Source organism: Mytilus edulis, chromosome 9 (genome assembly GCF_963676685.1).
Source record: "Mytilus edulis chromosome 9, xbMytEdul2.2, whole genome shotgun sequence".
NCBI classification, from domain to species: Eukaryota; Metazoa; Mollusca; class Bivalvia; order Mytilida; family Mytilidae; genus Mytilus; species Mytilus edulis.
Genome location: NC_092352.1, coordinates 68279053 through 68302995, shown reverse-complemented (window position 1 = coordinate 68302995; position 23943 = coordinate 68279053). Strand labels below are relative to the sequence as shown.

The 23943-nt window shown below is 31.2% G+C and overlaps 1 protein-coding gene across 1 annotated transcript in view; it reads right to left on the bottom strand.

The window, feature by feature from the left end:
• LOC139488863 (uncharacterized) overlaps positions 1–23943 on the bottom strand; it is a 190399-nt gene that overhangs the window by 45577 nt on the left and 120879 nt on the right. The window lies entirely within an intron of this gene.

Sequence of the window (23943 nt, the reverse complement as noted above, 5' to 3'; positions counted from 1 at the left end):
GTGACAGTTGGCGTCTGTTGAAACGTTTAAATCTTCTGCATTTGGTAGTTATATCAGTATTTAAATAGATATTGTATAGTGTAAAAATGAGAATGGAAAATGGGAATGTGTCAAAAAGACAACAGCCCGACCAAAGAGCAGATAACAGCCGAAGGCCACAAAAGGGTCTTCAATGCAGCGAGAAATTTCCACACCGGAGGCGTGCTTCAGCTGGACCCTAAACAAAAATGAATACTTGTGCAGTGATAATAGTGTGTCTTTTTACATTTTGATGTTACACTAGCTATTAGTTCAATTTAAGGTGAAAATTGGCGCCTAAACATTTTAACCCGCTGCATTTGTTAACACCTGTTCTAAGTCTGGTACCGGTTATTCAGTGTTTGTTGTTTGTTGATGTGGTTAATTAATGATTCTCGTTTCCAGTTTTTATATAGATACGCCTGTTAATTTTCCTGTTTTAATTGTTTTTCACTAGTAAATGGTATGGCCTTTTATAGATTACTGGTTAGGATGTGCCAAGTCTTCGTGTTAAAGTCATAATCTGACTTCTAATGGGCTTACACATTTTGACTTTGATAGAGAGTTGCCTTACAGGTTCTCATATCATATTTTCTTGTATCTATTTATATTATAATATATTGATCTATTATCACTATTAAAGCAAACTAAATTCTGTTGATACTGTTTACACATGTTGACAATACAAAAAATTAAATAGATACAAATGAATTTATTAATCTCAAGCAAACGGTTCTTGTATTGTCTTTTATACAATCTGATAAAGGGGATGATTACACAACAGAAATATTGATAATTGAAATTATTACATTGGTTGCAATGAATTTCGCATGCAAAAATAACGTGGTGTATCAATAGGTGTTGTCAAGACGTCGATAAAAATGGGACCAAAACAAATTTAAATGCGTAGATAAAGATATAGATCCTTACATTTTTTAAGTTAATTTCATAAAAAAAGCCATTTGCCATTGTAATAAAAAGAATAACTAATCAAATAATTCAAAGATAGAAAAATATTCAACTCGTGACCGAACAACAATGACAAGTAACTAATGCGCTATGCGCATTCGTGAGTTATATGTTGTCTGGTCTCTTGTTGAATACTTTTCTCTATTTGCATTCTTCCACTTGGCAGATAACTGTATACTAATTGTATTTTCAGGCTGGACTTCGTAAAACTATTCATGGCTTGGTACAGACATTTTCGTATGTAGAAAATGGTGATTTAAACAAGGTTTTATAGCTAGCTAAACCTCTCATTTGTATGACAGTCGCATCAAATTCTATTATAATGATTATAATGACAACGATGTGTGGACTGAATAGATAAGTAGGTATAAATGTCAAAAAGAGGTACAGCAGTCATCATTGTGTTATAATACTTACTGTTCTTGTTACGTGTTGGTCTCTGTGGTATTTTCAGTGTCGTTGTCAGTACAGTAGCTGGTACTGCTGCTGTTGAATCAGAAGGGACTAACAAGAATAAAAACAGCATTTGAAAACAAATGTAAAATTAGAGTGGAAATAAACATATGATCAATTTTATTGTATCTTTCATACATAACTATCAAGAAGACAAAAAATAATACTAGACATAATGTTATGTCTTTCGATGGTTGCTGTTTTTCATATTAGGGTTTCGTCTATCATTTTGTCATTTATAACATAAATAAGGCTGTTTTTGTTTTTATTAATTTCATTTCAAAGCCTTTTATTTATAGCCTGATTAATCGGAATGTTTTCTTTTCTATTCATTGTTGAAAACTTCAAAGGAGTAGGTTCAATAAGACCCCTTTTTGGCCTAAAAATACAGCAGTTTTACAAAATTGTTTACATGTAGACTTTAAGCTATCTGATTGAAAGTAAAATGCTTCTGCTACATAAATATAGGCTGTTTTTGAAAATACAATGCACATACATCGGGTACTAGCACTATTAAGTCATGCTAAATTATTTAAATCGTCATAATTTTAGTTTTTTAGTTAAATTTTAGACGATTTCCGTCTTAAATGAAAGTGGCCGCATCCATGTTCATTCATCATATTGAAATGCAAGTTGTATTCGATGATAATACATACAATATATAATCGTTGAGGATGAACACGGATGCAGACACTTGCATTTTTGACAAAAATTATCTAAAAAATGACATTTTTTGGCATATTTGATAAATTTTTCCAATTTAAGCTTGAATCGGGGCGTTTTAAATGACTTAAATAGTTAAAATCTTTCACATAAACTAATTGAATCAACTGAAATAGACACTTTAGTGGTTCAAAAGTGTCCGAAATCTTTCGTCAGATAAACCTGAAATTTAAGGCCAAAATCGACCCTTACTGGACCTTCTCCGGATCCATTAAAGTTGCTTGAATCATCAACGTTTTGACTCTTGCTATGATAAATAATTGGCAATTATATCATATTGCTTGATTTTCTATTGAAAATACATATGCTATAGGATAAAATGTTTTTAAGTAAACTTAATAAACATACAAAGTGGTCCACAGGGATGTTAATGACTACCTTAAAATATCAAGGTAGTTGATGTAGTAGTGATTAATTTTATTATGTTTATTGAAAGAGAGGGCGAAAGATACCAGAGGGACAGTCAAACCCATACATCGAAATAAACTGACAAAGCCATGGCTAAAAATAAAAAAGACAAACAGACAGTTTATATTACACAAGACACAACATAGAAAACTAAATACTTAGCAATACGAACCCCACTAAAACGCGTGCTCTCCGAAAGGGTAAGCAGATCCTGCTCCAAATTTGGCACCCGTCGCGTTGCTCATGTGATTACAAACCCGGTAAATAGTCTAATTCGGTAGGTCACATGAAAAGGAAAGAGGATTGTAGTTGCAACGTAAGTAACGGAAGTAAACCTAATATCGAGCGAGACAATTTCAACAGAAAAAGCTTCTTGAGGATTGTGGTTACTCATCAGTGACGCTCGGATCCAAAAAGCTAAGTATAAAGATGAAGAGCATTGAGGACTCAAATTCCAAATAAAATGTGCCAAATACGGCTAAGGTAATCTATTCCTGGGATAAGAAAATCCTTAGTTTTCGAAAAATCAAAGTTTTGTAACAAGAAATTTATAAAAATGACAATATAATTGATATTCTTGTCAACACCGACGAAACGTCCAACAGACAATAAGATAGACAAGCAATCAGTTAGAGAAAAAACTCACCAAGACAGATATCATTGAATAAACTATCACTCAAACCAGCCAATTCATCAAAATCTTGTAAACTGAAGCTGTTTTCTGCTGCTGGAACTGACGCCATTGCATACAACTCTTGATTGTCCTTTAAACCAATACCAATAGTATATATATGGATTCAATCTGCACGAGCCTGCTCTGCCTCAGGAATAGTGTTTAGTGGGTTTATATTTGACACACCATCAGTTAGTATAAGTAATTTATTAGTCATACCATTACGATCACCATTAGGAGCTGTAAACATTTGTGTACGCATTATTTTCAACCCATCAGCAGTGTTTGTAGCTCCAGATCTATAGCGAATGGCACCAATAGCCTCCATAATGTCTTGTGTCGTGTTGCAGTCATTCAAATGGAATTCAACGTGAACAAAAGTACTGTAGGACAAAACTCCAACACGAATATTGCCCGAATCTAATACCGCATGTTTTAGGAAAGCTTTGCAGAAATTTGTCATTTTCGTGTAGTTGTCATTACCCACACTGGTAGAAGAATCCAACATAATTACAATGTCAATTTCAGACTGACCACATGCTATTGAAAAAAAATGTATTTTTTAACACTAAGGTAAATAATTTTGTTTAAATTATCGTATGATATGACCTAGCGAGTTGGACTATTTACCGGGTTCAAGTGCAACACTACGGGTGCCATACATAGAGCAGGATCTGCTTACCCTACTGGAGCACATCCGGAGCACTTGACATCCCCCAGTTTTTGGTGGGGTTAGTGTTGCTTATCTTTTAATTTTCTATGTTGTTTCTTGTATACTATTATTTGTTTGTTTAATATCTTTTTCTTATCAATTTAGGATTATAGATAAGTTAACACATGAAATTTTAATACAACTAATTATAATTTAAAGAAAACATTAAAAAATACATGCCTAACGTGTCTAATGGCAGCTACATCCCTGTATAATAATGCGGAAATCAGCTTTCTATCTGATAGAGTAAGAAAATAAAACTCTATTAATCATAGCATCTTTTTGAAGATATGACATGTAATACTTACTTTTGTTGTTTACCGTTGGGCTCTGTGGTATATCCGTGGTTGTTGTCAGTACAAGGGCTGGTGGTGTTGTTTTTAAAACAGCATTGACTAACAAGAAAAAACACAACATTTCAAAAACAAATGTAAAATCAAATTGAAAATAAACAAAACATGAAGATAGTGACTCTTTCATAAATAAATAGCAAAAATTCAAAAACAAAATTAGACACAATGGTATGCCTCTCGATGGTTGTCGTCTTTCATATTGGGATTTCTTCTTTTTTTTTTTGTCATGAACAGATGAATAAGGCTATTGTTTTTTTTTTGAAATGTTTAACATTTTGTCATTTTAAATCCTTTTATTTAAAGACAGATTATTAGGTCTTTCCACTTTTCCGTGGAAAGACCTATTGGTTTTCTTCTGATTATTATTTTTTTTCTTCCGCCAACTTTTTGTTCCTCCGCAATTTTTTTGTTTCGCAAGATGTCGCTTAGACATATGGTATATGATATCGAACAGTTATTACGCTTTTGTAACTGACACCGTGTAACCAAAATCTTTCCCATATAAGAGTTATCTCCCTGAACACTGTTTTTCTTGTTATCGCGTAATCTTCACAACCGTATAAGAAACCGACAAATTTATTTTTGCAAATTGCTCATTACATCTTCAGGATGTGCTGTTTTATTTTGACCGAAGCCGTATAGAGATTCCATATGAGAGTTATTTCCCCTTTTGTATTTGAAATTTTGAAATGTATTTTAAACTGGAAAACCATAAGTGATAGAGACCTAGGGTCTTTTGATTTGAGATCCTTGGTAAAAAAAAATGAAAATAAGGTCAAGGTCAAAGGTCAAGGTCATATTCTAAATTTTGATTTTGGCTTATTTTCACTCATTTTCATTAACCTTATCAGATATTGACAAATTATTTTTACTAAATTGTTAGTTGTGACATGTCGTAACATAATAATTTTGGTTGAAAGGGTGCGTAGACAATAAATGGGAGTTTTAGCCCCTACCACATCTAAAATTATGCGTAAAGGGATATTACTTCTTAACCATACATATTAGAGACCTAGGGTCTTTTGATTTGAGATCCTCAGTGTGTGACCTTGAAATTGAGGTCAAGGTCATAGGTAAATTTGGCGTTTTAGATTATGACCTTTGGTTAAAATTCATATCTATACATCATAAAGCCATAGGAACTGACATTTTAGACTGATTTTTAATATTTTAATATCAAAATAGATATTTACTGGTGGAAAGACCTTCAATTGTTCTCTGAACAATTGGTTTTTAATTAGGTCTTTCCACTTTTCCGTGGAAAGACCTATTGGATTTCTTCTGATTATTATTATTATTATTATTTTTTTTTTTTCTTCCGCCTAATTTGTTTCCTTCGCTGTTTTTTTGTTTCGCAAGATGTCGCTTAGATTTTTGGAATATGATATCGAACAGTTTATACGCTTTTGAAACCAACTCGTTTTAACCGAATACTTTCCCAAATAAGAGTTATCTCCCCGAACACTGTTTTTCTCGTTATCTCTAAGGCTTCGCAACCGTATAAGAAATCGACAAATTTATTTTTCCAAATTGCTCGTTATATCCTCAGGATGTTCTGTTTTATTTTGACCGAAGCCTTATATAGATTCCATATGAGAGTTATCCCCCCTTTTATGTTTGACATAAGAATTTGCATTTCAAACTGGTAAACCATAAGTGATAGAGACCTAGGGTCTTTTGATTTGAGGTCCTTGGTCCAAAAAAATGAAAATAAGGTCAAGGTCAAAGGTCAAGGTCATATTATAAATTTTGATTTTGGCTTATTTTCACTTATTTTCAAAAGCCGTATAACTTATCGACAAATTATTTTTACTAAATTGTTAGTATCGACATGTCGTAACTCATAAATTTTGGTTGAAAGGGTGCGTAGACAATAAATGGGAGTTTTCGCCCTTCTTATGTTTAGAATTATGCGTAAAGTGATATTACTCATAAACCATACATATTAAGGAACTAGTGTCTTAAGGTTTGAGATCCTTAGTCTATGACCCTGAAATTGAGGTCAAGGTCATAGGTTAATTGGACGTTCTAGATTTTGACCTTTGCTCCAAATTCATATTTAGACATCATAAAGTCATAGGAACTGACATATCAACTGAATTTTTAATATTTTTACATCAAAATATGTTGAAAGTGGTGGAAAGACCATCAATGGTTCTCTGAACAATTGGTTTTTAATTATTATTATTTTTTTTCTTCCGCCAACTTTTTTTTCCTTCACTGTTTTTTTGTTTCCCAAGATGTCGCTTAGATATATGGTATATGATATCGAACAGTTAATACGCTTCTCAAACTGACACCGCGTAACAAAAAACTTTACCTTGTAAGAGTTATCTCCCCGAACACTGTTTTTCTTGTTATCTCTAAGGCTTCGCAACCGTATAAGAATCCGACAAATTTATTTTATCAAATTGCTCGTTACATCCTCAGGATGATTTGATTAATTTTGACCGAAGCTATCTGGAGACTCCATATGAGAGTTATCCCCCCTTTTGTATATGATATAGGTGATATGCATTTCTAACTGGTAAAACATAAGTGATAGAGACCAAGGGGCTTTTGATTTAAGATCCTTGGTCCAAAAAAATGAAAATTAGGTCAAGGTCAAAGGTCAAGGTCAAATTCTAAATTTTGATTTTGGCTTATTTTCACTTATTTTCATTAACCTTATAAGATATCAACAAATTATTTTTACTAAATTGTTAGTTGCGACATGTCGTAACTTATAAATTTTGTTTGCAAGGGTGCGTAGACAATAAATGGGAGTTTTCGCCCCTCTTATATTTAGAATTATGCGTAAAGTGATATTACTCATGAACCATACATATTAAGGAACTAGTGTCTTTTGATTCGAGATGTTTAGTCTATGACCTTGAAATTGAGGTCAAGGTCAAAGGTTAATTGGACGTTCTAGATTTTGACCTTTGCTTTAAATTCATATTTATACATCATAAAGCCATAGGAACTGACATTTTTAACTGAATTTTAATATTTTCATATCAAAATAGATCTTTATTAGTTGAAAGACCTTCAATTGTTCTTTGAACAATTGGTTTTTAATTTTATATGGTTTCTTTCTTCATAGTTGAAAATCTTTAACGTTTTGACTCTATTGCTAAGTAATATAATTTGCAATTATATCACATAACTTGATTTTCGATTGAAATTACATTAGCTGTATGATAACATGTTTAGAAGTAAACTGTAAAATTGGTCCACAGGGATGTTTATATATACCTTTCAACATTGAGGCACTTGACTTAATTATGGTTAAGTACATTATCTTTATTGACGCTGTCCCTGTCAGAAACAGTTTCAATTTTTCAAGACGATTTCCAAAGAAAAATCTGATGAAATCAAGTGCAACCCGTTGTGTTGTTTTAATAATTACAAATATGGTTAAAAACTAATTTAGAATATCAAAATCGGGGATTCAGGTTACATGTGGATGTTGTAGATAATGTCTGAGGTCATTTGTGAGAAGAATATTTAGTAACGGTGAATAAAATTATGATGGCCTTCAGAAAATTTGGTTTTCTCGCATTTGATGTCTTACCCTGAGACGAGAAAAGTCTGTCATTCTTTATCTCATTTTAGCCAATGAAGCTGATGCTGTATTTCAGCCGCATCATAAAGCAACCAATCATAATCTATATATTATTAATTTAAGATGGTTTTATATCGAGCGAAACTAATAGCTCTGCAATATGCTGCGAAGCAAAAAAAAAATCATATGGAGGATAAATGCAGATGCAGACAAGGTACTTTGTCATCATTTTTACTAGACTTAGATAGGTTTCGTTTTCAACATAGTTTCGTGATTTTGACGATATCGTTAGTATACATAATACGCTGAGCCTTTTTTTTTTTATATATATAAACCTACTCACGTGAATTGCCGATCATTCTTTTTGCTTTTTTCGTAAATATTCTTAAAATATTTGCCGCTGAATATTACGTAAATAATACATCAGACAAATCTAAACCAGAATACTTCTTTAAGTCTGAAATATTGCCAATGCTTCCCTGGCATACTTCGTGTTGATGTATTCTTTTTGTCTATCAAACGCTATGTCTTTTTTCTTATGCAAACAAAAAACAAATGAAATGTACAATAATCTTTAACCTCCATATTCAATGCAAACTCACGAAAAAAAATCAGCATAAGTGATCATGTCTTATATATGGTAAATGGTTATCTAATTTTATTTTAAAAGGGGATGATAAAGTGGTCAGTTTCTTTAAAATAATGATATTTACAAATCAAAAGTGAATAAGACATTTAATATAGATACTGTTACATATTGTCCATGCATCCATAAAGAAAAATCTAAAAGCATTTTTTGTTTGTTTGATTGTTTGTTTGTTTGTTTGATTGTTTGTTTGTTTGTTTGTTTGTTTGTTTGTTTGTTTGTTTGTTTGTTTGTTTGTTTGAGTCTATTTTTGTTATTTTTTCTTTCATCTTATTTAAAACTATTTCTTTCATTTACACTTGTTTTCATTTCTTTGTATAGGAAAAAATATATTTAAAAACAAAATATGCTTTAATTTGTTTTCTCTGTAATTGAGGAATTACACAAAGTTATGAGTGAATATTACCTTCATCCGAAGAAATTATCACAGAAAATATTATTAACAAAATTGCATACGTAAATCCGTTTGTTAAACGTTCCATTTCAATAAAAGGGACAGAATGAAGTTATAGATCAAGAGTTCAGTTATGTTATTAAATGATAACATGTTTAATAATTTATAAGATTCAAATACTTTGTCATAAAATGATGTCGTAAGAACGGATTTCATTGTTCAAATTCGCGCGCGTGATTAATAATATGTAGTTACGTTATCTTTTGATTTTGAAACTGATTTGTATATTCATTACGACATTTCAATTGAACATTTATTTTTTTCTATGACCCCACCAAAGTAGAAATTTAAACAGTACAATAGATACAATGTAGACGTGTTGTCATATGTATATACATTTTGTTTCAAACATCAAAGAAGTCTTGTATCTACAAATATCGACCTAAGCATTCCACAAGGAATGTTGCAAAACGATAGTAAGAATTTCAGTATGGATCTCACAAATACACATAACAGTACATCTTTGACAAGGTCATTATCACAATTCATTCATTCTATTAGTAAGGATTGTACAGTGGAGATCCTTTCTTACTGTATTTGGCACAACTTTTTGGAATTTTGGATCCTGAATGCTCTTCAACTTTGTACTTGTTTGGCTTTATAAATATTTTGATATGAGCGTCACTGATGAGTCTTATGTAGAAGAAACGCGCGTTTGGCGTACTAAATTATAATCCTGGTACCTTTGATAACTATTTACACCACTGGGTCGATGCCACTGCTGGTGGACGTTTCGTCCCCGAGGGTATCACCAGCCCAGTAGTCAACACTTCGGTGTTGACATGAAAATCAATAATGTGGTCATTTTTATAAATTTCCTGTTTACAAAACTAAGAATTTTCTTATCCGAGGCATAGATTACCTTAGATGTATTTGGCACAACTTTTTGGAATTTTGGATCCTCAATGCTCAACTTTGTACTTGTTTGGCTTTATAAATATTTTGATATGAGCGTCACTGATGAGTCTTATGTAGACGAAACGCGCGTCTGGCGTACTAAATTATAATCCTGGTACCTTTGATAACTATTTACCTCTAATAAAATCTGTTAGAATTTGTCAGGGGAACTGTTCTAGGACAGTATGTAGAACTGTCATCCTGAACTCCTTTTAGACAGTTCTAGCAAGATTAGTTTGAACCTAGAACTGATTCAGACAGTTCTACCTAGAACTGATCCTGACAGTCATTTCGAACTGTTCTTCAATCAGGTGTGGTCAGTTCTACGACTAGAAAACTTTTAGACAGTTCTGCTGACAGCTCTACGGTTAGTTCGGATTAAGTCAATGTTGATGACAGTTCTACGCTTAGAACTGATTTGGTCAATTCTGCTGACAATTCTTCCACTCATTATATATGATTAGTTATAAATGTTTTTAAAACAAGCTTGAAATCAAACATGACAATATATACAATTGAAATGATAAACAATAAATTTATGAAGAAGAAAATTTTGCTCTCTGGTAGAGTTTGAACATACGACTTTATTAATCATTGCATCTTTATGTAGATAAAACACGTAAAAAGTAAAATAACAAAAATACTGTACCTCGAGGTAAATTTATAAAATGCAAAATCAAAAGCCAACACATCAAAAGAACAAATACCGATTGTCATATTTCTCATTCGGTACAGACATTTTCGTATGTAAAAAATACTGGATTAAACCTCGTTCTATAGCTAGCTAAACCTCTCACTTGATTTTTTACTATTGAAAATGTCTAAGCTGTAGGATAAAATATCCATAATAAACTTTATAATTGGTCAACAGGAATTTTTATGTATACCTTGACATATCGGGGCACTTATGATTTAATTGTATTATGTTTATAGAAGTTGTCCCTGTCCCTGTCATAAAATTTTTTTATGATACTTATCAGTTAAGGACTTTTATGATTTTGGTCCTCAATGCTCTTCAACTTCGTACTTTATTTGGCCTTTTTAACTTTTGTGGAATCGAGCGTCACTGATGAGTCTTTTGTAGACCAAACGTACGTCTGGCGTAAATACAAAAACATATCCTGGTATCTATGATGAGTTTATTAATAATTTACATTTTCATTTTCCTATTACCTGTTTTATGTTTTTTTTTCTCCATATACATACTTTATTATAACATAATCAAACATGTTCGTTACAGTTGCATTTAAATACTCGCCATTATGTAATACTGAACGTATATAAATATATAATAGGTATGGTATATGATCCGAATTGAAGGCGCAATTACTACATAAGTAAGTCGCATATCAAAAAATATAACATCATATAGGCATCAAAATCTTTCCCTAAAGGATCTTACAAATTAGTTTGTCCTTTTATACCATCATGTCTACAAATATTTTTAAAACATTGTAAAGGATCAAAAGATATGTATTCTGTACTGACTAGAAATAATGTTATTCCTACTGGACAGCTTAAGTGGGTTAAAATTTTAGGTGAACAGAACCTGAACTGGAAAAAGATTTTCAGACTGCCTTTTGCTGTTACTAAAAATAGTAAATTACAGTGGCTGCAATATAGGATTAACCATTGCATTATTGCCACAAATCAGTATTTAGTAAAAATAAAATTGACTGATGATCCTTTGTGTACATTTTGTAAATCAGATAATGAGTCTATAGAACACCTATTTTGGAATTGCAATACTGTACAAGATTTTCTACAGGATGTTGATAACTGGTTCCTTTCCGGTGGAATAAGTCTCCCAATGAATAAATTAAACTTTCTTTTTGGAGACTTATCCAAAATATTTCCCAACAATCCATACAACATTATTTTTCTTTATATTAAACAATATATGTATAATTCTAGATGCTTTAAAAAGAATCTCTCATTGCAAGCAATTATAATAAAACTGAAAGATATGTATAAATTAGAGAGTATGATAGCTGTAAAAAATAAAAAGATAACTGAATTTGACAATGTATGGAATGTTTTTGAAAAACTATTATTGTATACAGACTAATGTCTTTTTTGTTGTTGTTACAATTACTTAGGACTACTTAATTATAATCTTTTTTAAAGAAAATATTTTTGCCATGTTATGTACTTGATCAGTGTTGATGGCTGTTACAAAAGAAATATGTCTCGTTAATATAAAAAAAATAATTTCAACATAATTATGTGATATTAAAAATAAAGATAGGGATGTAACTGGATAATCCTTTTGAGTTTTGTTTTTGTTTTTTGCTTTTTTTTATTTTTCCTTCTTTATTTCTTTATTTTTTTTTTTATCTTTTATTTTTTTTTTTTTTTTTTATCTTTTCTATAGAAAATGTAAAATATTTCCAATTAAGATTTATTTATAAAAATGACATTGTATTTATCTTATATGTATTATATTGTATGTATATCATGTATATGTTGTAATTGTTGGAAATAAAAAAATCAAAAGTTAAAAAAAAAAAAAAAAATATAACAACAATAAACATTTTCAATTATAAATTACAAACGACCATCACTGGGTAAGCCCAATATTGAGCAACACAATTTCCACAGAAAAAGCTGATGAAATTAAGTGCTCCATATCTAGCACCTGTTGTGTTGTTTTATTAACCACAAATCTGATTAAAAAACTAATTCGGAATGGCACAATCGAGGATTTAGGTTACACGTGAATATCGTAGATAATACATGATACATGAGGTCATTTGTGAAAAGGATATTCAGTAACGGTCAATTGAATCGTAATTGCCTTTCGAAAATATTTTAAGCGACAACTTCACCTAGATCACAACTGATACAATAGCTGATTTGTAAGTTATTACCCTATGTTTAGACAATTAATTTTGAAGCGCAAGTTCTTACCCTTCAAGAGCACCTGAGATCACCCCTAGTTTTTGTTGGGGTTTGTGTTGTTTATTCTTTGGTTTTCTATGTTGTGTCATGTGTACTATTGTTTGTCTGTTTGTGATTTTTATTTTTAGCCATGGCGTTGTCAGTTGATTTTTGATTTGTGAGCTTGACTGTCCCTCTTGTATCTTTCGTCCCTCTTATCTAACGCGGTTAAAATGTTTTCTACACAGACACGAAAGTATCACAATGTCTCAATTGAAATGATCTCTTTAGTCGTAAAGTTTTTTCTCCATACGACTCAATTTAATATTTCTAAATATGAGTTAATATATAGGGAAGTAGAATCGGATTTTTTATCACATTATTCTACCACAAATTTTTTCAACCGCGCAGCAAATCTGGACAATTTCTTCAGTTCTTATCTTCAAAATAATTCCCCACTGTCTTTGTCGGAGATTAAGTTAGCCAATTTGGACATTATATCGCTTATTGCTATATTTTTGCAGAGCAGTTGTGAATTCGAAACACATCGGTTTTTTTTTATTTTCTTGTCAATTTGTATAATCTTTATTTTTTTATCATTATTTTTACCATCATTATTATGATATTATCATTAATAATATAATTATCATTTAATATTCAAATATTGATGATGTATGATCTTTATTTAACAATTTTATTCATTTCCATCATGACTAAAAGAATGTAAACTGAAATGAAGCACTGACTGAATTATTTTTTTTCAACAAGACTCACCTATTTCCAGGGCAAAAATTGCAATGAACATTTGTGTTACACGGATGTAAGAGGATCTCCTTACAGTTTCCATCTCAAATTGAAAATGATAAAATCAGATCAGAGCAATAGTTATTGAATCCTTTCATTCTCCAGAATAAGTTAAAAGTAAATATGTTTTTACTAAATCTTATCTGTCGAACAAATATACAGGAATTCTATATAAAATCCGTTGTTCTTAGTTATTTCATTTTAACAGATGTAGTTGATAAAAACTAATCCTTGATATTTTAATAATTTAATTTAGGATGTAACGCGTCTTCTGATTGGTTGACGTTATTTTGTTATCAGCCCATGGACCAAATTTAGTCACGTTTTTCATGGTTTTCTACAGTTTAAATTGGAATTTAGAATTAAATTATAAGAAATGAATGTAATATTTTTTCTGTCTATTCGAAATAACATAAAGAATGTGATGCACACTGTTAAATAAACCGCTTCGCACGTTATTCAGTGTGCACCAAATTGTTTAATGTTTTTTCTTCATAGACAGAAAAAATATTACAGTCATTCCTTAAATAAAATGAAAAAGAGCTTTTTTAACGAATTTGTTGATGAAACAAGAATGTTTGAAAAAAGCTTATCAATGTTCATCAATTAAAATTGTAACCCGTTAGTTCCTAGTCAAACACATCTTGTTTTTGACCATATTTGTATCAAAATCGTCAGTGCAATATATATCGATCATTTGATTTTGTTGGAATTTCATAGACATTATATTGTCTCCTAGACGATAAAAACATATTAGTTGTTATTTCAATTATTCTTTTTTTTTTTTTTTTGTACCTGTTATGTAATTGAATATTGTTATTATTTTCAAATTATAGATCAGAAAAATAAACATTTTTCATGACGTCACAAAGAACATCGGTTTTTAGAATTTCGAAAAATAACCGTGCAATATGCTTCCTGCTATTTACAGTTTTCTATCTGTCTTGTTATTAAAATTGCTCTTCGTCCCATTGTGAAAGCATAGTGTAAAAAGGATTTTTTTTTTTTTTAAATCACTTCATTCCAATTTTAATAAACTAGGAAAAACACTACATGAAATACTTATGTTGAATGATGCGAGTTGGTCATGGGTCGAGCTGTTGGGCAGTACGCCAACTAAGCATGCGCAAAAGCGTAAAAGACAGGGATCGAGAACAGTCTTCGAAATAGATATTTTCCCAGAAACTGGCGTTTTCTGTGAAAAAAATAGGAAGTACAAAACATTTCATTTATGCGTCATATCACAAATCACGACCTTGTATGGTTTCAGAGAAGTTGCGGTTCGTGGAATTTGGTCTTTTCCTTTAGTAGTACAAGAATGTATAGATGTCTGAATATTGTTGAGATTCGCAAATCACATATCCTAAATAATTCAGAAATAAATAAACGACTAAGTAAAACGCCAATTTATTGGATTACAATAAAATTCGCTACTTGCAAAGTGTTTTGCATTTGTTCGTACCGGCAGTCAAAAGCATACACTGTGGTGGTAGTATGACGTATATACTACACGGAAGTCCTTAGAAATCAAATTATACATTCAACTACATTCGAGGACATACGCTCTTCCCAGCGGCATAGAATAAATTATCAGGTCTCTTTTACGGCTGAACGTAAGGCCTCCTCTGAATATTTGAAGGTCCCTGATCTGTATTAGTTACCTTAACTACACCGTAAAATATCGTTTCATCTCAACCTCTAGTTCATGTTCTACTACTAATAGTAAGTATCACTCCACCTAGGAATCATGCAAAATGAAGAAAAAGTGATTTACCCTATCTAACCAATATGCTTGATATTTAATTATGTGACATACTTTGAGTAAAAATTAACATATTTTCAACCATAATTGTTAATTCCTACTATTAATGTCATTTATACCCTAATAAAAATTCAGATGGGCATGTTTTTCTCACTATATAAGTATTGGAAATATGATGGATGCTATAATATATATCTGCTGAGAGCAGGCGAGTTGTAGTAAACCATTTAGCATTTCAGAAAATATGGAATCTCCCAAACAACATATCAAAAAATTATATTTGTAGCCTATGATCAGTAAAAAGTTATTTTCATTTTAAATTAACCGCTTTTTCTTACTTTTTCAAGGAAAGACAACTCTTGTTGAACTTCAAAACAAGTAAATAAAAATATTTCATAATGTATTCTGCATTTATTATAAAACTGCAGTTAACAGTGTTGAGAAATTGATAATTTAGTAAAGATTCATTGTTTAATGCGTTAAATTGGATAGATAAATCATTTTTACTGATGATTTTTGTTCAGTGCATCGTGTCTTGTAAACAATTTATCACTTCCGGTTCTGCTTCAGGTGTAACACCACTAATTCGGGCCAGGCCAGAAAGCACATACCAGAAAGTAGTACATATTTAACACAAAAAAGTTCCTACGCATGGACATAACTTTCAAAATATTTAGAGTATTTTATTAATTTTTATATCAAATGAAAGCTGCATGACTGGTGATCATTGTAGAACAATTTTTGACTGATAAATTTGAATAATAAAAAAATGGCATGAAATTTAAAAAGGAGGGTACATTTTGCCTTTTTGTCAGATCGGAAGTACCTGTTTTGGTACATCCGAAGTTCCGGGAACCAGTTCTTTCTTATATGCAATGTAAGGTATGTTGATTTTTTCAGTACAGGACACCAGAAGGTGTTGCTTTGACATGCAATGATTGTCACTTTATTTGAACTTAAGATAAAAGAGCTGTGACCACGCGAAATTGAGGAATTTAACATAGAAAGCAATGGGGCCATTAATTAGTGGTGTACTTCCTTCACAACATGTGGAGGCAAATTTACGATGTTGTTTATCATACAATATGCAGCTGTCATCAAAGAAATTCTAGTTGTGTTCTTTACTAATGTTACTCTAAAGACACAACTAAAGCTAAGTTTGTGTCACAGAGATGTAAAATATCATTTGAAATTAGCTTTTGGACTGAAAAGTATCGCTCCGTACAAATTACTACAATCAGGAAATAACAACTGAAGAAAGCAGACTTGTTTATAGTGTTATCCCACAGAGAATGGATGTTTACTACTTACATTTCACTCAGAGTTTATACATCATCCTGTTACAAACTTGGTATAGAGTTTCAATAGGATAGTTGAAAGTTACAAATGGAAACTTGACATGATGATGAAGACAAAATACAGACAGTCAGAGCAGAGGCCTTTTCATAGCCAAAGGAGCCTGAAGGAATACAAAATACTTCTCCCAGTTGAAAGTGGTAGGTTTAACAACATGATTTCTTTTTCTTTATTAAATGTGGAATAAAAGTACATTCATAAAATAGGATATTTTTATTTTTTGGAAAGAGGGAGGGGCAATGACTCAATTTAGTATGTACATGTACAGCTGATGTATGTGACCAATAGCTTTCAAGCTGCTGGTCCCAGTGAAATGCTAGACATGAAGTCATGACTGTCATGATAGACAGCCTGTTTAGTAGAATTATTTATTTTAATATCATTAATATTAAATAAACCTAAATATGTGATATATCCAAATAGGATGATTTGGAATGATTGCCGTTCGCCCTGATTCACGTTCACCCTAGTACCTGTTTGCCCAGGGTCCATTCGCCCTGATTATTTTTTTTCCAAAATTTTTCTTGTTTCTTTGTTTACTATGACTATTATGTGAACAGAATATGTTGAAATTTTGTTGAAAAATTACCCTAATATTTGTACATGTACAAATGATGTATAGCCGAAACCAATTTATTATTTTTCCTTTGATTTGCTATGTCATTGATCAATAATTGATCAAAACAAGCCATCAGCTTTTAAATATTTCCATGATACAGTTTTCATAAATTTAAAGAATAAAAATATCTTTATCATTTTTTTATTCAACTTCAATGCTCTCAATATTATTTTTTTAGTAGGGCGAACAGACTCTACATGTATGGGCGACTGAACCTAGGGTGAACATGTTATTAGGGCGAACGGAACCGATAGCAATGAAAGCATTCTTTATTACCATGCTACATGTACATGATGTAACAGGTAGACATGCTATAGATCAATTGATAGTCACATACTTTCTATGATACTGTCATTACCACTATACATCCTTCAACCATGAGTTAATCCATACTGTATAGTAAGATCTAAATAACCCAGAAATAACAAATGTAAACCATTCCAAACAGAAAACTATCAATCGGTCTGATTAATATCCATTTTTTTTATATAAAAAACAAATGCTGTAATGATACATGTACATGTATATTATACATGATATACATGTACATGTATATACAACATTTAGTTAGTACATGTACATATGTACATAAACAACATGAACAAAGGACAACCACGTGCACTGAATTATATGTATTACAGACTTTTAAGGCTGCTTTTAACATGTTTTAAGGATTTATATGTCAATTTAAGTGTGTAATTTGTGTGCTTTCTTGTTTTCGTTTATGTTATATTTTGTTTGCCATTTACATGTAGTTGTATATTGGGAATTTATGGATGCAACTCCACAAAGACAATGAAAGACCAGGACTTGGATTAATATTGCATGAAACTTTCAGAAATCTTAAATATCTTGATTACTATGTCATGATGCCTTTGCATTGTGAAACTATTTTTCTTAATATGTCAGAGTGAGCAACTGAAATTATACATACATTATTTTTTTGTTTGTAATATATCACAGTGGACATCACTGACTCTATATTACTCTTTATAATTACTGTTGCCAGACTCACTTCTAGGAATCTTGGAATTGCATTTGTATTTCACTTTTTTTTCTATTCCTAATATAAAAAAGAAGATGTGGTATGATTGCCAATGAGACAACTGTCCACAAGAGACCAAAATGACACAGACATTAACAAATATAGGTCACTGTATGGCCTTCAACATTGAGCAAAGCCCATACCGCATAGTACGCTATAAAAGGCCCCGATAAGACAATGTAAAACAATTCAAACGAGAAAACTAACGGCCTTATTTATATAAAAAAATGAACCAAAAACAAATATGTAACACATATAAACAAACGACAACCACTGAATTACAGGCTCCTGACTTGGGACAGGCACATCCATAAATAATGAGGCGGGGTTAAACATGTTAGTGGGATCCCAACCCTCCCCTAACCTGGGACAGTGGTATAACAGTACAACATAAGAACATAAGCCAATATATATACAAAAATATGTTTTGAGAAAAGGTATGAAGGTTAAAATTGAGAATGGAAATGGGGAATGTGTTGACCATAGACACATAATAGAACAGACAGAAGGTCACCAGTAGGTCTTCAATGCAGTGAGAAATTCCCGCATCAAGAGATGTCCTTCAACTGGCCCCTCAACAAATATATATACTAGTTCAGTGATAATGAAAGCCATAATGAACTCCCTATTCTATATTTAATTTTTTTTGTTTAGCTTAATTTAAAAATCATATATTAATCTGCTTTTAAGGTACCTTCTACCAGTCATCCAGTGTCATTTAAAGTTACTAGAGCAGAAATTTAAACCATGAAGAAAGTGATACATTGTATACATGGTAATTAACCAATAGAAAATATTTTTTTAAAGATATTCTTATATTAGACAAATTAGTTGTTAAAACAAACATACAAATAGAGAACTGTTAGTAGATTGTGCCACTTTTGTTCTCTTGTTCTTATCTTTAAAGCCTTTTTTTTCAAATGAACTAGTACTGATCCTTTTGATTTCTATATACGCCTGAGGTTTGTCAATAAATGAAAACTAAATAAAATAGCTGAACTTAAAATACTACCGGTAATAAGAATAAGAATATTAAAGAATACTTTATTAAACCAATTATGGACCCTTGCCAGTTTTAAATTTCATACAATGCTTACAATGATTTGTGTTCTAACAATGAAATACATCACAATAGGTAATACATATATTACAACAACACTTTAAAGAGTCAATTTTTTTTTTGAAAACTTGGATCAGATAAATATAGATTTTTTTTTAACTATTTATCAAATCTATTCATAACTGATGACTGTCTACTTTCACTTTCCTCTACCAAAGCAATTAAACTAAATTTAACGGTTTCAAGTTTTGATGTCCCATGCTTGTTGAGTAAACAGGCGTTTATACAATGTAAGTACGACATTTGATTTCTATGATTTTTATTCTTACAATTATTTTAAACATGATCATACATGTACCATTATTAATTTGCATGTATTATAATATTTTCATTTCTGTTTTGTAGATTTTCTAGAGAGTTACATAACAGGCAGAGAGCTATCACAGTCACATATAATGTCTTGGAAGCAGCATTTTATAAGATATCAATACGACAGTGGACATACTACCCTTTTGGATGAATTATAGCCTGAAGAAGTTTTGATCTGACATTAAGGACTGGGCCATACAATTTTTGCCTTAATGCTTCAAGTGGTTTGTTTAGAAGAGACTGAATTAACTTGTGTGTGTCTGCATCTTTAAAGGAAAAGACTTGATTGACTATTTGTAAAAACAAAAATTTTATAGAATTATAAAGAAAATAATGCTAACTGATTTTTGTATTGCCTGTGAAAATAGAGCTCTATATATGGGAGACTTAAAGATTTACTGATTACTATCTGGCTGCAGCAGTGTAAACTATTTGTATAAAGCTTTATATTTTAGAGAGCAGAAGACATGAATGCTTCAAACCTTTTATGCAGATACCTTATGCTAAGAAGTTTCCTTCTGTCAGGTGTCCCTTTTCCTTGACAACATTTTAATGTTTAAACAAAACCATAAAAAATAGACCTACCAGGTAGTTTTATCTGCTCTTGACCTCATTTTCATGATTCATTGGTCAATGTTAAGTTTTGTGTTTTGGTATGTTTTTCAATTATCATAAGCAAAACAAGATAAAACTACTTTAGTGTACTGAAGTGAACAATTGTAGGGTGTACATGTCTGTCTGACCTTGACCGCAATGGCTCATTGTCATGGATCTTTAAAAAATGTTTAGTTGATGAGATACATGTGTATTCTGATCCTATAGAGCAACCAATGTGTTGTCCTTTTTAGAAACAGTGTTGAGTTTTATTTTGAACCATTACTACTATATTGATAGGATTCATACCCCCCTTTTCTTGTCAAAATTTCACATTGAATTCTCTAGAAAAAATTAAGGAATAAGTTCATTTTTTAATGATTTAAAGGCTATTTCTTGCACTACAAACATATCTGAAAAGCTTTCATTGATGAAATATAGAGCTTAACTGTCAGGAGGGGGGGACAAATATCTTCCAAGGGTTGTTTGAAAGATTTAAGTATAGCATCAATATTTAATGTTTTTGCTCCTTACAATGATTTTGTACAGAAAATGATAGTTTGAACAAATATTGTTTAAGTGATTTTAAACGAAGATTTTGTAAATGTAGGCATTTGTCTCCATGACGACCAAATTTCCTTTAATTCATTATTTTGATTAATTTGATGTTACAATACATGTATTACATGGAGAAAAATAAAAAAAAAAATGCTTGATTAAAATTTTATCATTATAAAGCATACATTTATCAAAAATGTGTAATTCTCAAAATTGGTGTGTTCTGTTTCCATGGAAACTGGTAGTTTGATTTGAGAATAATGATAAATAAGTAACTGTTTTCTTTACTTTGTTTCAATATTTAGGTGTTATACAAGCTAAAAAGACACAATCAAATGAATTGTGCTATAAACACATGAAAATAATTGAGCTTATTGTCAGAAAAAATAATGCAAAAAAAAAAATGAGACAAAAAAAACTTTTTTTTCTGAAAAATCTAAAGGAGGCTACAAACGATTATTTTTGATATGTTATAGACAAAGGTCCAATGAACAAATTCAAACAAACAGGTTATCCATAGGACCCTGCTCTTGGAAGAAAATAGAATTTGAAAAACGTAATTTTGACTCCTTTTAAGAAAATGAAAAACTGCAACAATTGGTTGCCATGGAAACAAGAGTTGCCATAGTTTCAACTTCTATTTATTAACTTTAATTTTTAGAACAAATGAGGAACTATGATAACATATATTTGTTTTATCGAAATTAATTAGCAGTTTATAAAAAAATCTGTGATGAAAAACAGAAATTTTTAAGGCTTTAGGACTGAAATTAAAGGGTTGTGATGGTGCCATCGTAACCATAGCAACCAAATATACAACACATGTGTAATTGTTATTTTTTTTAGTTTCTTATCAAAATAGAACATATGAAGCCCAAAAAAGTCAATTTGACAACTATCACTGTATCACCCTCTGCATGATTCTTAGGTGGAGCCATACTTAAAAAGTACTTTAACACGAATTCCTTAACTACTATCAAAGAACTAACCATTGATTGTTGCAATAAAACACATGAACACATGGCATTATTAATTAAATTTTGGAATGAAATAAGTTTTATGATGTTTTAGGTAGATTGTGTCCTTTAGATTCGGTTGACAGTTTTGACTTTCCACTTCTGTTTTGACATACATTATCATTGATATGGTCATAATTATAAATAAACTGTTTACAAAGCTTTATTTTTTTTCAATTTCTAAGACTTTTCTACCTCAGGAATAGAATACCTCTGTAAATGGAAAAACTTTAAGAAATTTTGGTTTCAATGCTCTATAGAAACGTGCGTCTTCTGCAAATATCAAATTCCAATACTGGTATCTATGATGAGTTAATTTTCACAGTAAAACAATCTGTCGATACTATTTTTTTTTAATTTCACAAACTCATGTTTTTCTCTGACTATTAATGACGTCTTTAAAATAAATTAATATAGATGTTATACGTGTATTTGAAGAAGTGTTTATCAATACATTACTGTGGATGTATTTATTTTCACGGGATACCAATGTTCGTGGATTGAGGAAAACTTGCATTTTAAAAAAGGGACATTAAAAGAGGGACGAAAGATAACAAAAAGGACAGTCAAACTCATAAATCTAAAACAAACTGACAACGCCATGGCTAAAAATGAAAAAGACAAACAAACAACAGCACACACGACACAACATAGAAAACTAAAGAATAAACAACACGAACGCCACCAAAAAAACTAGGTGTGATCTCAGGTACTCCGGAAGGGTAAGCAGATCCTGCTCCACATGTAGCACCCGTCGTGTTGCTTATGTGATAACAAATCCGGTAAATAGTCTAATTCGGTAGGTCACATTCATGAAAGGGAAGGGGATTGTAGTTACGACGTAAGGAACATATCCGATATCATTTGTGAAACGGTTATTCCATAACGGTCAACCAACTCGTGATGGCGTCCGTAAAATTTACGAAGGGATGATTTCAACTTCACCATTTGGAACTCTTGGTTTAATAGCTTCCTTGTGAGCAGCAACCCTCTATCAAGAAAATCATGATAGGAAACTTTGCGGTTTTGCCAATGTCTGCATACATTACTTTAAAACAAAATTCGAAGTCGTTGAACATTTAAGTTCGGGATTCCCCTGTTATCACAAAATCCATGAAAATGGATATCCAACGAATATTAATGAATCTACAGTATAAACGATTAGGTGTTGACAAATCACATACTGTGCTGCTAATCTGCTTTTTATGTGGTTGTTGTTGTTTTTTTTTGGTTTTTTTTGCTGTACATGAACTAATTTTATGTCATGTATAAATACCACCCTAAACCAAAGTTGTTCATTTTAACTTATTACGGCAACAAGTCAAAGAAAACATCACATACCATACTTCGTACATGTACTTTGTAGATAATTTCTTTTTCTATTAAAATAGCGTCGTTAGATAATTAAACGTTTAAGCACAAAACAACCCAAAGCTAAAACATGTAGATGGTAAGCACAATTTATCACCATTAAAAAGTAGGATCGGAATCCTATTTAAAGCAGTGTTTATAGAGTTGTTACTCGTTTAACGTTCAACATGTTCAACCTGCATATAGCTCCAACATGCAACCTTGCGGTTTTGGTGGGCCTAATGAGGACCTGACGTATTCAAAAGTAGATGTGACGTTTAAAAATCTGAGAAAGATCACATCAGTTTAGAACTATATGCTGTTCATAAAAAATAGAACTGGTTACTTTAAGAAATTTGTTCTTTTTCCCTTGTATTCTAATATTTGTCTAAGGGGGAGAGGGTCCTTTTTATTGAACACTCTTTTTCTTCTTTTATTTAAACGACATTGTATGTTCAACTCTTCATGTTTTACATTCTTTTCAAAACTTTCAAAAAATAAACATGATAAAGGCAAATACATCATTTTATTGTTCATTCACTACCTAAACAACATATAAAAATGATATTGAACAGATTTTTGACGGAGGCCTAAACCAGAAATCGTAATGACCAACTACCGGAGCCGAGTAATAAAATCCTAGTCACAAAAGAAATAATGGCATCTTTGTTTGCAAC